The sequence below is a fragment of the Bos indicus genome, chromosome 26, assembly GCF_029378745.1.
Source record: "Bos indicus isolate NIAB-ARS_2022 breed Sahiwal x Tharparkar chromosome 26, NIAB-ARS_B.indTharparkar_mat_pri_1.0, whole genome shotgun sequence".
Lineage (NCBI taxonomy): Eukaryota > Metazoa > Chordata > Mammalia > Artiodactyla > Bovidae > Bos > Bos indicus.
In genome coordinates, this window is record NC_091785.1 from 36509845 (window position 1) to 36527099 (window position 17255).

The following is a 17255-nucleotide window of genomic DNA, read 5'->3' on the forward strand; positions in this document are numbered from 1 at the left end:
GCCCTGCTGCTGCTGCTGCTGCTGCTAAGTCGCTTCAGTCGTGTCCGACTCTGTGCGACCCCATAGACGGGAGCCCACCAGGCCCCACCGTCCCTGGGATTCTCCAGGCAAGAATACTGGAGTGGGTTGCCATTTCCTCCTCCAATGCATGAAAGTGAAAAGTGAAAGTGAAGTCACCCAGTCATGTCCGACTCTTAGCGACCCCATGGACTGCAGCCTACCAGGCTCCTCCATCCATGGGATTTTTCAGGCAAGAGTACTGGAGTGGGTTGCCATTGCCTTCTCCGATCCCAGCCCTATATCTCCCTTTTTTAAAAAGGAATTTATAAGCTATGACAAACGTAACGTAGACAGCAACAAAGATTCCCTTAGTCAAAGCTATGGTATTTCCAGTAGTCATGTATGGTTGTGAGAGTTGGACCATAAAGAAGGCTGAGCACTGAAGAATTGATGCTTTTGAATTGTGGTGCTGGAGAGGATTCTTGAGAGTCCCTTGGACAGCACAGAGATCAAACCAGTCAATCCTAAAGGAAATCAGTCTTGAATATACATTAGAAGGACTGATGCTGAAGCTGAAACTCCAATACTTTAGCCACCTGATGTGAAAACCCAACTCATTGGAAAAGCCCCTGACGCTGGGAAAGATTGAGGGCAGGAGAAAAGGGGGTAATAGAGGACGAGATGGTTGGATGGCATCATCAATTCAATGGACAGGAGTTTGAGTAAACTCCGGGAGATGGTGAAGGACAGGGAACCCTGGTATGCTGCAGTTCAAGGGATCACTAAGAGCCAGACATGACAGAGCAGCTGAACAACAATAAGTGTCCTACTAATTTTTTCAGAAACATTAAATTCTCTGGATAAGTATAAGTTCTATACATACAAGGTACTTGTTCTTCTAGTTTTGATTTACTTCTTAGAAGTTTTCCTCTTTCTGGCCATCCAACATTTTGTAAACCTCTTGGCATTTTTTTTTCTGGGATCCCCAAGCATTATTCAAAAACAGGGCTGCAACCTTTTTTTACTTTAACCTCTGGTTGTCAAGAGATGGGAACTTGTTTATAGTAGTTCTGTTGGTTCCAGGATCATAGAAACAATTCTGAATGAAGGTCTTGCCTGCTTCTTGCCTTGAATCTCTCAAATCTTGGTCTTTTAGCCTTATAGCCAGGTAGCTTTTATTCTGGACAACAGTCTGTAGTTTTTGTACTTTAACTTTCTTAGTCACTTCCCTTTTCAAACAAATGGAAACATATAATACACACTGTTCTCACCTTGCTTTTCTCACTAACACTAAATTTGGATATTATTCTCTAATGGTCCAGAAAGGTTGTCTTCATTCTTTGTGTGGCTTCACAGAGTCCATCGAGGGATGTATGTGGTGTGGTTGTTTTTGCTGATGGACACACAAAATTTTCCTATTAGGAATATTCATGCAATGATCCTTTTATGATATTCTAACATGATATAAATTTGTCCAAGAAATGTTTCAGTTCAGTTCAGTTCAGTCGCTCAGTCGTGTCCAACTCTTTGCGACCCCATGAATCACAGCATGCCAGGCCTCCCTGTCCATCACCAACTCCCGGAGTTCACCCAGACTCACATCCATTGAGTCAGTGATGCCATCCAGCCATCTCATCCTCTGTCATCCCCTTCTCCTCCTGCCCCCAATCCCTCCCAGCATCAGAGTCTTTTTTAATGAGTCAACTCTTCGCACGAGGTGGCCAAAGTACTGGAGTTTCAGCTTTAGCATCATTCCTTCCAAAGAAATCCCAGGGCTGATCTCCTTCAGAATGTTTATTTTGATCAGTGTTGCTAAATTGCATTCCAATCTACATGCTGACCAACAACACGATAGGCTGAACTATGTGAAATTATTGCTCTTGGGAGCCAAAAAAGTCGAATATTGATAATTCCATATGGTTTGTTCTAACATGAGAGGGTTTTGCACCTTCACCAGCTTGGTAAATTGTCTAGCTTTTTGTCTATTAGGTACCTGAAAGTGCTTTTCCTTTTGCTACAATTTGTGTTTGTTTTGTGATAAATGAAAAGTGAATATTTTTTCAGTGTTTAGTGGCCTTCTGTGTTTCTTTTTCTGTGAATTGTCCAAATTGTGTGTTGATTTTAAGCTTTTTTCAAAAAATATAATATTTATTCTAAAGAGTTCTATAATACTAAGAAATTGGAGGACTTCTCTGGCCATCCTGTGTTAAGACTGCTCTTCCAATGCAGGGGTGAGAATTAATCCCCTGGTTGGGGAACTAAGATCCCAGATGCCATGGGGCAGGGCCAGAAGAAAAAAGAAAATTGGATTGTGCTGTTGCAGGAAGATACTTCACCGAACTTATCCCTCTCCCTGAGAGAAAACCAGAAAGTCAGTGGGAGGGCCTAGAGCAGCCACTCACAGGGCCTGTAACTGCAGCCTGGCCTCAGGTCCTACAAAGTTTCTGCAGATGCTGTAACCCCGGGCTACCCAGAGGACTCACCTCCCTGACCTCACACTGGGTCAGGGTCAGGTTTCAGCTTTCCTTCCTGAGCTTGCTAGGCCCTCGGCCTATGTGGTCTTCATCCAAGGCCAATGAGCGGATGGGGAGTCTGTGCTCAGAACTTAGGGGGCTCAGTGCCGCCACGGGCAGAGCTGCCAGGATCACAGCAGGGTGTAGCCCACTTGGCCTCCCAACGGCCCCCAGCTGACCTGCTCGCTCAGACCTGGGGCCCCCGTGACTAAACAGGTTGGTTGGAGGAAGAAGGAGGCATTTTCAGGGCTTGGGGATGGCAGAGGAAGGCACACTTATTGGGCAGAGTGGGTATAGCTACCACTCAGTTCTGAGAATGCAGAAATTGCTCCTTTAGCAATTTTGTGAATGGCATTGTGCTCGCAGGGATTGGGGATTGAAGAGAATGGCTGGTGATTCAGCCCCTGAGATTCTAAGAATGAAGCCAGAAGGAGTCTGCCCCTCCCTTTATAAGAAAGCCTCTTATTTGCAGCAGAACTAAAGGGTCTGAGTTCAGTACCTTGGGGGTTTTCTTTCATTCTCCTTTTTCCTTTGTATTTTCAAAAATGTTTTTTTCTTGAAGCCCTATACAGCATGTACGCTCTCAGCCTGATGCTGTGAAATAGGTCCTTGTCTGATACCTTTTAGACTTCCTAGATCTCAATAAAACTACAAATTAAAGAACAAAGGTTCTCAGCCTTGGCTATGTAGCAGCATCGCTCAGAGAGATTAAAAAAAAAAAAAAAAGCTCATGTCCAGGCCACACCCTAGACCAAGTAGGATTTCTGAGTTGAGGCCCAGCATCGGCAGTTTGTAAAACTCCTGGGAGACTCACAGCTAAGGCTGAGAAGTGCCACATGTGTTTCCTTCTAAAAGTTCGTAAGGACACTTTGCCATCTTTCCTCTTTTAAATGATACAGGACTTAAATGCCCGGCTCTGAAGGAAGAGGGAGTTGGCCTTGGGTTCCCAGCTCTCTCTCTGCCTGTATCACCTGGGTTGGCTCCTTCCCTTCTCAACCTCCCAGGAATAACAGTATCCCCTCTCCCCCACACAGGGTGGCTGTGATGATGAAATAAGATAGTTCAGTGCCCAGCACATGATAAACAATCAATAAAGGAAGCAGGAAGGGCAGGCAGCCCTGAGCTATTCTGTAAAAGTGACATAGACACCAAAGATCAGGACTGAAGACAAGCACAGCCTCAGAGAAGGTATATGAAGTGGACTCAACAAAGGATTGGTATTCAGAATACATGAAGGAAAGACCAGCCACATAGGAAAGCGGACAAAATGACATAAGCAGGCAACACATAAAGAGATACCTGGATCACAAATGTTTGAGATTCATCTCCACTAGTCATTGAGGGAATACAAATGAATTTTTTAGGTACATTTAAGCGAAGTCACTCAGTTGTGTCTGACTCTTTGTGACCATGGACTGCAGCCTACCAGCCTCCTCCGTCCATAGGATCTTCCAGGCAAGAGTACTGGAGTGGGTTGCCATTTCCTTCTATAGGGAATCTTCCCGACCCAGGGATCGAACCCAGGTCTCCCACATTGTAGGCAGACGCTTTACCGTCTGAGCCACCAGGGAAGTAATTTGCACCCATCCAATTACCCAAAATACAACTTCAGCAACAACAGAGAAGGAGCTGGGGTCCACATGTATCACCATAAGTACATCTCCCAAATGTTCTGTTGAAGAGAAAAGCAAGCGTCAGGAAGATAGCATCTAGACACAGAAGTTACCATTTATATACATTTCTGTTCACAAAATATAGCTACTCACTGCAGATGTGGTTGTTATTGTTGTTTAGTCACTAAGTCATGCCCGACTCTTTGCGACCCCATAGACTGTAGTATACACTTCAGGCTCCTCTGTCCACTATCTCCTGGAGTTTGCACAAATTCACACCCACTGAGTCGCTGATTCTATCTAACCATCTCATTCTCTGCCACAAATGCGATCCAAAATATCAAAACAAGGCCATTTAAAATCCTTCTTTATTGGTGGTGTCATATTTTTAATTAACAAAGGGATTTGAAGCATTATGACAAAAGGCTTATCTTGGCCAATTCCAGGTGGTAATTACAATGGTGTTGGTCAATGTTATTTTTTGGTAGTTTTCACTTTTTATCCAAATTTAAGAGAAAAAAGGAGAGGGGAGTTACAATAATTTGGAGTTCGGGATCTGCAGCTGGTAGGCAGGGTCGCAGATGAAAGGTTTCTAAGACCCCAAGATGGCCCCCATCTGCATTTGGACTTGAACCCTGATTTATCTGTTACTGTTCCCAAGACACAGAGTAAGAGCTTCCCTCCTCTTACTCTCGGGGCCCTGTGTCTGTTGCACCAAAACTCTCCATCATCAGCTCCGGACAGTCTTGTCCTCAGTGTTCGGCCGTCACCCCTGTGCCGGTGGCTACTACTGATAAGGACCACATCCAGCACCCAGACAGCACCCTGATGGAGCCAGCCAAGACCACGCCTAAGTAAACAGCTTTATTTCTTAGCGTTTACTGGCTCAGGCACAAACCTCATAATTCTACAAAGATCTCACTGAACCAGAATGTTAACAGCAACAAAGATGCAGCACAAAGCCCTCCATTAAGAACCAGCATCTTCATCCTGTCTTCTAAGCCTCTGTAGGGGGAAAAAAATGTGAATATTTTACAAAGCTCTTTCGCAAAATGGTATGTTAAATGAACAACAAATTACTTTTTCTTTGACTAGCTTTTAATGCTAATAGTGCCATTTATTCCTGACCTTCAGAAATATGAGATATTTTAAATGACAACATAAAAAGAGTTCTTGTTTGAAAACGCAAGCTACTTTAGACTGTGTATTATTACCTGTAAGTATAGCATATGCCAGCATCACTCATTTCAGCATCCCATTTATATCTAACTGGTATATATTTCAGTTGACATTTATTGTTCTCCTGCATACGTGTCAAATTCCTTAATGATGACTCTGACAAAGGCACAGACCTCGGTATATATAAATTACATTTGCTACCATATAATCAGTGTTATCTATTAGAATGCTATTTGTGACAAATCATGTTCCAAATAAATATTGAATTGATTTTTCTGTTATTTTAATATTGTGCCGCTCGCAGCGAGCCTTTGATTGAACCTTAAACACTTTAATGCTCTGTTTTTGTTTGAGGCAGATCAGAAATGGAGTTTGCACGATTCACAAAGCTAAAACGATTTGTAAAACAACAAAATCAAATTTCAAAAAGCATCTTTATTTTCAAGCCAAGGGAATAAATTTGGTAAAGCTATCGTTAGAGGGTACACAGCCTAATGACAAAAGCCTCGCATGCATGGTTAATTTCTATGCATCCATTTTCATCTAAATTAGATTTTAACTTTAATGCAGGGTATGAAAAACCTCTACAGGTTTTTATTTCTACCTTTTCTCTCAAGCAACCACAAACCTTCTCCTGACTAAACTGAGACTGACATCACCCCCGTCCTTTCCCTCTTGGGAGTGAGTTTGAATGACATTGTGTTTTCTGGGGCACAAGGGGATCGATCTGTGATCCTCCTGAAGGATCTCTCTCTCAGAAGAGCACTTGCTTGACCTATCCTGCTTACTAAAGAAAGCACTTACAACTTATCCTGACTAGCATCAACCTTTTGGGTTAAGTTCTGGTTTAGAGCAGGGGTCAGTGACTTAGGGCCACAGGCCACCTGGTTTTGTACAGCCTGCTAGCTATGAATGGTTTTCACATTTAAAAATTTTTTTAATTCAAAAGGGCAATCTTTCCTGATACATGAAAATGATATGGAATTAACATTTTAGTGTCTATAAATAAAGTTTTATTGGAACACAGCCACACATACATTTACATATTGTCTATCTCAACTTTCCTGTGCAAACAGCAGAACTGAATAGTTGCAGCAGAGAACATATGACCTAAAATATTGACTATCTGGCCCTTTACAGAAAAAGCATTCAGTCCCCAGGTTTAGAAAGAAGGGCTGCAGTGATTTTTGTTCATTGAAAGGATGAGTACCCTCAGAGCAGGAGGCTGAGGTAGCACCAGACAAAACACTACATTCATGGCCATAAACCTCATAGAAAGGTTTTTGAGACACTGGTTAGTAGTAGTGTTAGTCACTCGATCATGTCTGACTCTTTGTGACCTCATGGACTATAGCCCACCAGCCTCCTCTGTCTGTGGGATTCTTCAGGCAAGACTACTGGAGCGGGCTGCCACTTCCTTCTCCAAGACACTGGTCTTCAAAATGTTCAAAGGTAGGTAAAAGGAGGAAAAGGACAACCAAGGGAAATAAAACGTTACAAGGTTGCAGATATGATAAGTGTGCACACAAATCATAAAATTAGTATGAAATGCTCTTAAACTAATTTAAGAGCATGTGCCAAAATTGGATTGAGCTTAAGCAAATAGGAGTGATTTGAGGTCAACTGAAGCTGGAGTCTGGGAGTGTGGAGGGCAGCGGGATGCGTCCAAGGCAGACAAGAGAGACCTGGGGAAAGCTGCCTTTGGTGTGACCTTGAGGGGAACACAAACGTGAAACAAGGCCTGAAGACCCTGGGGCTGGGTGGCCAGCTCCTCTAGGTCATGGAGTGCTTGGTGCCTGTTCCTGTTGGTTCCCTATGCTGGTCAGGAAAGGGGGGATGGGCACATGCTTCTTCTCAGTCTTTGGAGAATCCAGACAAGCCCAGTTTGAATCCAAATACTGACATGCGATTTTTAACAGGGATGGATCAGCTGCCTTTGAATGGCCACCGGCATTTTTTTCTGGGAAAAATGGCCCTGAGTGAATTGTTTAACTTCTGTGTGCCTCAGTTTCCTCATCTGTTAAATGAAAGTATATATACTAAGTAGTATTAATTAAGAGCTTCCCTGGTGGCTCAATAGTAAAGAACCCATCTGCCAATGCTGCCAATGCAGGAGATGGGGTTCGGTCCCGGGGTCGGGAAGATCCCCTGGAGGAGGAAATGGCAACCCACTTAAGTATTCTTGCCTGGGAAATCCCATGGACAGGGAAGCCTGGCAGGCTACAGTCCACTGGGGTAACTAAGCATCCGACTGAGCAACTAAACAACAATACCAATTAAGTAAGCTATTCCAGGTAAAGGACCAGAATCTGATGTGAGCAAGCATATTAATGAGGCAGCTGCTGCTGTTTTATTTTTGGCCAATCACATCTGTTCTGCCTGCCTCGCAGGGTTAGAATGCCTGGAAGAAAAGTACAGCAGTGAAAAGAGCAGTTCACTAGGGGCCAGGAGCCCTAGGTTCTGAACCCTCTTCCATTGAGAACCCAGCATGTGGACTCATCACTTGCCCACTCTCAATCCATGTCAGCTCCAGCAATGTACCCCAAGTTCCTTTACCCCAAAGATAAGGGATAATATTTACTGAGCATAGGTGGGTCAGATTTATATACCTAATCTCTTCAAACTCATGAAATTGCGTTGGCTCTTCTGTTATCTTCCGTTTTTATCAAAATAGAAATCTGGGCTTCCCTGGTGTCTCAGTGGTAAAGAATCTGCCAGCTGATGCAGGAGACACAGGTTTGATCCCTGGTCCGGGAAGATCTCACGTGCCACAGGGCAACTAAGCCCATGGGCCACAACTATTGAACCTGTGCTCTAGAGCCTAGGGTTGGCAACTACTGAGGCCTCATGCCACAAATACTGAAGCCCAAGTTCTCAGCAACAAGAGAAGCCACTGCAATGAGAAGCCAGCACATTGCAAGTAGAGAATAACCCCCACTCACTGAAACTAAAGAATATCCCACACAGCAATGAAGATCCAGTACAGCCAAAAAATAAATAAAATCATTAGTTTTTTTAGATAGAAATATGAAGCTCAGAGATTAAGGAAAATATCCAGAGTTACACAGCCAGGAAAAAAAAAAAAACAACAGAGTTGAGATCTGAACTCAAGGAGCCTCTTACTCCTGGCCACATGCTTTTCAGCCATGCTGGAACAAGGTTAAAGCCATAGCTGAGATCCTGTTTAGAGCCACCAGTCATGGGACGGGGACAGGCATCCCCTCCCAACATCCAGAATACAGAGAAACTGTCAATTCTCCCACAGAAAGAGAGAGAAGGGACCCCAAAGGAGCACTTTAACTGCCACAGAATTCAAACAATCCCCACAAAAGGCCCCGTTGTCATAAGAAAACATACGAACCCATACCCTCCGTTTCTTTAGCATTTCCAGATCCAAGGGATTTTGTCTCATCAGGTAATAGAATTGTTTTTAGCGGCAAGAGTGAGCTCATTACAGATGCAGCTTGTGCTAATAATGATAATTTGCTACGCAGTAAAATCACCTCTCGCTCCCCTGACAGATGATGCTCCAGAAATTATAGGCTAGGGAGAAACAAAGGATAAAGATTAAGGGAAAGAATTGCAATGCGGAACTGTTTCAACAAAAGGAGTTTGATTTGCATATTGAACTTGGTGATCTTAATCATGAAGTTGTAGAAAAATTAGATACATACTATTAGACAATCTTTTAATTGCCTTTGTTCAATTTGGTTATTTCTGCCATTGGGTTGTTGGTTTTTGTTTTTGTTTTACTGCTCAAGTCATTTTTAAAGATCAGTGCCAAATGAATTAGCTAGTGACTTCAATATTGACATGATTCAGTCCCATGAGTGAAATGAAGATGAGGGCTGTTACACAAAGTGGTTTCAGTCCTGAAAGTGTTAGTTGCTCAGTTGTGTCTGACTCTTTGTGACCCCATGGACTGTAGCCCACCAGGCTCCTCTGTCCATGGGATTCTTCAGGTGAGAATACTGGAGTGGGTTGCCATGCCCTCCTCCAGGGGATCTTCCCGACCCAGGGATTAAAACCGGCTCTCTCGAATTTCAGGCAAATTACCATCTGAGCCACCAGGAAAGCTCCAGCCACCAGGAATGCCCCAGATTTCAGTCTCGGTATTCCTTAATTAAAAAAAAAACATGGTCCGCTGGAGAAGGGAATGGCAAACCACTTCAGTATTCTTGCCTTGAGAACCCCGTGAAGCGTATGAAAAGGCAAAAAGATATGACACTGAAATGAACTTCCCAGGTCAGTAGCTGCCCAATGTGCTACTGGGGAAGAGTGGAGCAATAATTCCAGAAAGAATGAAGAGATTGAGCCAGAGCCAAAAAAAAAAAAAAAAAAAAACACCCAGTTGTGGATGTGACTGGTAATGGAAGAAAAGTCTGATGCTATAAGGAACAATATTGCATAGGAACCTGGAATGTTAGGTCCATGAATCAAGCTAAATTGGAAGTAGTCAAACAGGAGATGGCAAGAGTGAATATCAACATTTTAGGAATCAGTGAACTAAAATGTACTGGAATGGGCGAATTTAATTCAAATGACCATTATATCTACTACTGTGGGCAAGAATCCATTAGAAGAAATGGAGTAGCCATCATAGTCAACAAGAGAATATGAAATGCAGTTCTTGGGTGAAATCTCAAAAATGACAGAATGATCTCTGTTTGTTTCCAAGGCAAACCATTCAATATCACAGTAATCCAAGTCTATGCCCTGATCAGTAATGCTGAAGAAGCTGAAGTTGAACAGTTCCCTGACAACCTACAAGACCTTCTAGAACTAACACCCAATAAAGATGTCCTTTTCATCATAGGGGACTGGAATGCAAAAGTAGGAAGTCAAGAGATACCTGGAGTAACACAGAAGAACTATACAAAGAAGATCTTCATGACCCAGATAACCACGATGGTGTGATCACTCACCTAGAGCTAGACATCCTGGAATGTGAAGTCAAGTGGGCCTTAGAAAGCATCACTACGAACAAAGCTAATGGAGGTGATAGAATTCCAGCTGAGCTATTTCAAATCCTAAAAGATGATGCTGTGAAAGTGCAGCACTCAATATGCCAGCAAATTTGGAAAACTCAGCACTGGTCACAGGACTGGAAAAGGTCAGTTTTCATTCCAATCCCAAAGAAAGGCAGTGCCATAGAATGTTCAAACTACTGCACAATTGCACTCATCTCACATGCCAGCAAAGTAATGTTCAAAATTCTCCAAGCCAGGCGTCAACAGTACATGAACCATGAACATTCAGATGTTCAAGCTGGATGCAGAAAAGGCAGAGGAACAAGACATCAAATTGCCGACATCTGCTGAATCATGGAAAAAGGAAGAGAGTTCCAGAAAAACATCTACTTCTGCTTTATTGACTATGCCAAAGCCTTTGACTGTGGAAAATTCTGAAAGAGATGAGAATACCAGACCACCTGACCTGCCTCCTGAGAAATCTGTGTGCAGATCAAGAAGCAACAGTTAGAACTGGACATGGAACAACAGACTGGTACCAAATTGGGAAAGGAGTACGTCAAGGCTGTATATCATCACCCTGCGTATTTAACTTATATGCAGAGTACATCATGAGAAACGCTGGGTTGGAAGAAGCACAAGCTGGAATCAAGATTGCTGGGAGAAATATCAATAACTACAGATACACAGATGATACCACCCTTATGGCAGAAAGTGAAGAACTAAAGTGCCTCTTGATGAAAGTGAAAGAGGAGAGTGAAAAAGCTGGCTTAAAACTCAACACTTGGCAGCAGCCCTAAGATGGCGGAAGAATAGGATGGGGAGACCACTTTCTCCCCCACAAATTCATCAAAAGATCATTTGAATGCTGAGCAACTTCCACAAAACAACTTCTGAACGCTGGCGGAGGACACCAGTCACCCAGAAAGACAGCCCATTCTCTTTGAAAGGAGGTAGGACAAAATATAAAAGACAAAAAGAGAGAAAAAAGAGTTAGGGACAGAGACCCATCCCAGGGACGAATTCTTAGAAAAGTAATAACCTTTCAAAATTGAACCAGGAAGAAATAGAAAATCTTAACAGACCCATCACAAGCATGGAAATAAAAACTGTAATCAAAAATCTTCCAACAAACAAAAGCCCAGGACCAGATGGCTTCACAGGTGAATTATATCAAAAATTTAGAGAATAGGTAACATCTATCCTACTCAAACTCTTCCAGAAAATTGCAGAGGAAGGCAAACTGCCAAACTCATTCTATTAGACCACCATCACCCTAATACCAAAACCAAAGATGCCACAAAAAAAAGAAAACTACAGGCCAATATCACTGATGAACATAGATGCAAAAATCCTTAACAAAATTCTAGCAAACGGAATCCAACAACATATTTAAAAGATCATACATCATGACCAAGTGGGCTTTATCCCAGGGATGCAAGGATTCTTCAATATTCACAAATCAATCAATGTGATACACCAGATAAACAAATTGAAAGATAAAACCATATGATTATCTCAATAGATGCAAAGAAAGCCTTTGACAAAATTCAACATCCATTTATGATAAAAACCCTCCAGAAAGCAGGCATAGAAGGAACATACCCAACATACTAAAAGCCATATATGATAAACCCACAGCAAACATTATCCTCAATGGTGAAAAATTGAAAGAATTTCCCCTAAAGTCAGGAACAAGACAAGGGTGCCCAGTTTCACCACTACTATTCAACATAGTTTTGGAAGTTTTAGCCACAGCAATCAGAAAAGAAAAAGAAATAAAAGGAATCCAGATTGGAAAAGAAGAAGTTAAACTCTCACTGTTTGCAGATGACATGATCCTCTACATAGAAAACCCTAAAGACACCACCTGAAAATTACTAGAGCTAATCAATGAATATAGTAAAGTTGCAAGATATAAAATTAACACACAGAAATCCCTTGCATTCCATACACTAACAATGAGAAAAAAGAAAGAGAAATTAAAGAAACAATTCCATTCACCATTGCAATGAAAAGAATAAAATACTTAAGAATAAATCTACCTAAAGAAACAAAAGACCTATATATAGAAAACTATAAAACACTGATGAAAGAAATCAAAGATGACACAAATAGATGGAGAAATATACCATGTTCAGGGATTGGAAGAATCAATATAGTGAAAATGAGTATACTATACAAAACAATCTATAGATTCAATGCAATCCCTATCAAGCTACCAATGGTATTTTTCAGAGAAATAGAACAAATAATTTCATAGTTTGTATGGAAATACAAAAAGCCTCGAATAGAAAAAGCCATCTTGAGAAAGAAGAATGGAACTGGAGGAATCAACCTATCTGACTTCAGACTATACTACAAAGCTACAGTCATTTAGACAGTAGGGTACTGGCACAAAGACAAAAATATAGATCAGTGGAACAAAATAGAAAGCCAAGAGATAAATCCATGCACCTATGGACACCTTATCTTTGACAAAGGAGGCAAGAATATAACAATGAAGAAAAGACAATCTCTTTAACAAGTGGTGCTGGGAAAATTGGTAAACCATTTGTAAAAGAATGAAAACTAAAGCACTTTCTAACACCATACACAAAAATAAACTCAAAATGGATTAAAGATCTAAATGTAAGACCAGAAACTATAAAACTCCTAAAGGAAAACATAGGCAAAACACTCTCTGACATAAATCATAGCAGGATCCTCTATGACCCACCTCCCAGAGTAATGGAAATAAAAGCAAAAATAAACAAATGGGACCTAATTAAACTTAAAAGCTTTTGCACAACGAAGGAAACTCTAAGCAAGGTGAAGACAGCTTTCAGAATGGGAGAAAATAATAGCAAACGAAGCAACTGACAAATTAATCTCAAAAATATACAAGCAGCTCATGCAGTTCAATTCCAGAAAAGCAAACAACCCAATCAAAAAATGGACCAAAGAACTAAACAGACATTTCTCCAAAGAAGACATACAGATGGCTAACACATGAAAAGATGCTCAACATCACTCATTATCAGAGAAATGCAAATTAAAACCACAATGAAGTACCATCTCATACCAGTCAGAATGACTGCTATCAAAAAGTCTACAAACAATAAATGCTGGAGAGGTTGCGGAGAAAAAGGAACCTTCTTACACTGTTGGTGGGAATGCAAACTAGTACAGCCACTATGGAGAACAGTGTGGAGATTCCTTAAAAAACTGGAAATAGAACTCCCATACACCCAACAATCCCACTGCTAGGTATACACACTGAGGAAACCAGAATTGAAAGAGACACATGTACATCCAATGTTAATCGCAGCACTGTTTACAATAGCTAGGACATGGAAGCAACCTAGATGTCCATCGGCAGACAAGTGGATAAGAAAGCTGTGGTACATATACACAATGGAATATTACTCAGCTATTAAAAAGAATGCATTTGAATCAGTTCTAATGAAGTGGATGAAACTGGAGCCTATTATACAAAGTGAAGTAAATCAGATAGAAAAATACCAATACAGTATATTAATGTATATATATGGAATTTAGAAAGATGATAATGATGACCCTATGTGGTAGACAGCAAAAGAGACGTAGTCCAAAAGAACAGACTTTTGGACTCTATGGGAGAATGTGAGGGTGAGATGATTTGAGAGAATAGCATTAAAACATATATATTACCATATGTGAAATAGATCGCCAGTTCAGGTTCGATGCATGAAACAGGGTGCTCAGGGTGGGTGCACTGGGATGAACCTGAGGGATGGGATGGGGAAGCAGGTGGGAGGGGGGTTCAGGACGGGGGACACATGTACACCCATGGCTGATTCATGTCAATGTATGGCAAAAACCACTACATTATTGTAATTAGCCTCCAATTAAAATAAATTAATTAATTTAAAAAACCCTCAACACTCAAAAAACTAAGATCATGGCATCTGATCCCATCAATTCATGGCAAGTAGATGGGGAAACAATGGAAATAGTGAGAGACTTTATTTTTCGGAGCTCCAAATCACTGCAGATTGTGACTTCAGCCATGAAATTAAAAGACACTTGCTCCTTGTAATGGAGAAGGCAATGGCACTCCACTCCAGTACTCTTGCCTGGAAAAATCCCATGGATGGAGGAGCCTGGTAGGCTGCAGTCCATGGGGTCACGAAGAGTCGGACACGACTGAGTGACTTCACTTTCACTTTCACTTTTCATGTTCATGCATTGGAGAAGGAAATGGCAATCCACTCCAGTGTTCTTGCCTGGAGAATCCCAGGGACGGGGGAGCCTGGTGGGCTGCCGTCTATGGGGTCACACAGAGTCGGATACAACTGAAGTGACTTAGCAGTAGCAGCAGAAGCTCCTTGTAAGAAAAGCCATGACCAACCTAGACAGCATAGTAAAAAGCAGAGACATTACTTGGCCGACAAAGGTCCATCTACTCAAAGCTATGGTTTTTCCAGTAGTCAGGTATGGATGTAAGAGTTGAACTATAAAGAAAGCTGAGCCCGGAAGAAATGGTGCTTTTGAGCTGTGGTGTTGGAGAAGACTCTTGAGAGTCCCTTGGACTGCAAAGAGATCAAACCAGTCAATCTTAAAGGAAATCAGTGCTGAATATTCATTGGAAGCTGAAGCAGAAACTCCAATACTTTGGCCACCTGATGGAAAGAACTGACTCACTGGAAAAGACCCTAATGCTGGGAAAGATTGAAGGCAGGAGGAGAAGGGGACGACAGAGGATGAGATGGTTGGATGGCATCACTGACTCGATGGACGTGAGTTTGAGCAAGCTCCGGGAATTGGTGATGGACAGGGAAGCTTTGCATGCTGCAGTCCATGGGGTTGCAGAGTCAGACACGACTGAGTGACTGAACTGAACTGATCCCTTAATTTCATGGGCAGAGACTTCAAAACTTTAGGTCCAGAACAGACATCTGCAAACTCTGTACGTTAGGGAGAGTGGAACAGGCATAACTGCTTCTTGTGTTCTTCATTTCTGAGGGGCCAGTATGCATGCAGCAGCCTGGACCAGCAGCCTGAAGCAGATGAGGGATCAATCTCCTTCCCAGGACTGTGGGATCACTCTCCCAGGGTATAAAAAAAAAAAAAAAAAAAGCTGGAAAAGCCCCCAACTATTCACTTAACTAGGTCCTAGCCCTTGAAAGATCATGCAACTACTTTCTATTGAGTAGCTTTTTCCTTTAAACACGGGATCTCTAAAAGATTATTTATTAATCTCTTCAAAAGAGGATTTTATCAATTCAAATAAGGAAAACAATATTTTTTGAATGTGAAAGCAATACCTGTTGGCTGTAGAAAATTGGGACAAACACAAGAAGGTAAAAAACACAAATAATACCATCAGCCAAATAATCACTGTTAGTATTATGGGTTAGCTCCCTTTACCCCTCTGACCTTATTTTTAAACAGAAAAACAGAATTATTATGTGTGTGTCTGTGTGTGTGTGTACTCATGAGTTTGTTGTTTGCTGCTTTTCTCACGTACTATTACCATAAATATTTTTTCACACTAGCATTCTCCTATCACATTATCTTTTTAATTAATGATTTATTTTTGGCTGTGCTATAGATCTTTGTGGCTTTCTCTAGTTTCAACAAACAGGTGCTACTCTTCATTGCGAGGCACAGCCTTCTCGTTACAGCGGCTTCTCGTGTTGTGGAGCACAGGCTGTAGGGCATGCGGGCTTCAGTACTTGCAGCATGCAGGCTCGGGAGTTGTGGTGCATGGGCGTAGTTGCCCCACGGCATGTGGAACCTTCCTGGACCAGGGACTGTATCTGTGTCTCCTGCATTGGCAGGTGGAGTCTTATCTGTTGTACTACCAGGGAAGTCCTACATCATCTTTTAATAACAGGATGCATTGTAATGTCACGTCCCATTGGGTTTGGGGTGTTGTTTTGTATGACACTCATCTTTTACACACGTCTTCAGTTGTTCCCCAGGTAGGGTTCCTTTCCATGTCTGTGCCCTGGACCCTCTGGCTGTCTGGCGAACCTTGGACCTCTTCTCAGAACAATGTTTTTTAATGTGTAAAGTATAATACATGAGAAATATAATTAGCAAACTAATTATATTGAAATACTATCAAGAAACTAAAAAGAAAAAATTTGTGATAAGTGTTTGCTTATACATACACTGAAGAACAATGTTAGAGAGTAGATACAGTATCTTCAATAACAACTATAATTACAAGTACTGATCAACATTATTTCAAGCTGTTTGCAACAAATGTCATATGATATGAAAAGATCTGGGATTTATTTTGGGCCAAGGTGACAGGTACAGCGTGGTTTGTTGCCTACATTCATCAACAAAGGAAATATTATATTTCACGTGGATGTTAGTGAAAACAAAAGTGTACCTTTTTTCTCATCCCAGTTCTTGTTTCCCATCAGAGTCAAAGACATGACTACTGATTTCTACCCATGGAAACTTGGGGATCCAGAGAGCCCAGGTGAAAATTCCCACCTTGGGGGAAAACTCCCAAGAGTGGCTCAGTTCATCTTTTGCCCCAGCAGTTTTTTTTAAGTCTTTATTGAAGTTGTTGCAATATTGTTTCTGTTTTTATGTTTTGGTTTTCTGGCCATGAGGCATACAGGATCCTAGCTCCCCAGGCAGGGACTGAACCCACACTCCCTGCGCTGGAAGGCAAAGTCTTACCTGGGGAAGTTCCTGGCCTGGCAGGCGGTTTTGAAACTTTTGATATTAATAACAATGACCTTATGACCCCAGGAACTACTACTTTTGATTTCTTCTTTATGCCAATGGCTTCAGAGTAAAGTCAGTGAGAGTGCCTGTCAGTGATAGAAATTCAGCCAGTGTTAAGGGTTGAATTGTGTCTCCCCCAGACCCCCGACTCCCACCCTCCCCCAAAAGGATAATTGAGGCCCTAATCGCAGTACCTCAGAATGTGACTTGTTTGGAAATACGATGGTTGCAGGTGTAATTGTAATTAAGAAGAGGGCATACTGGAG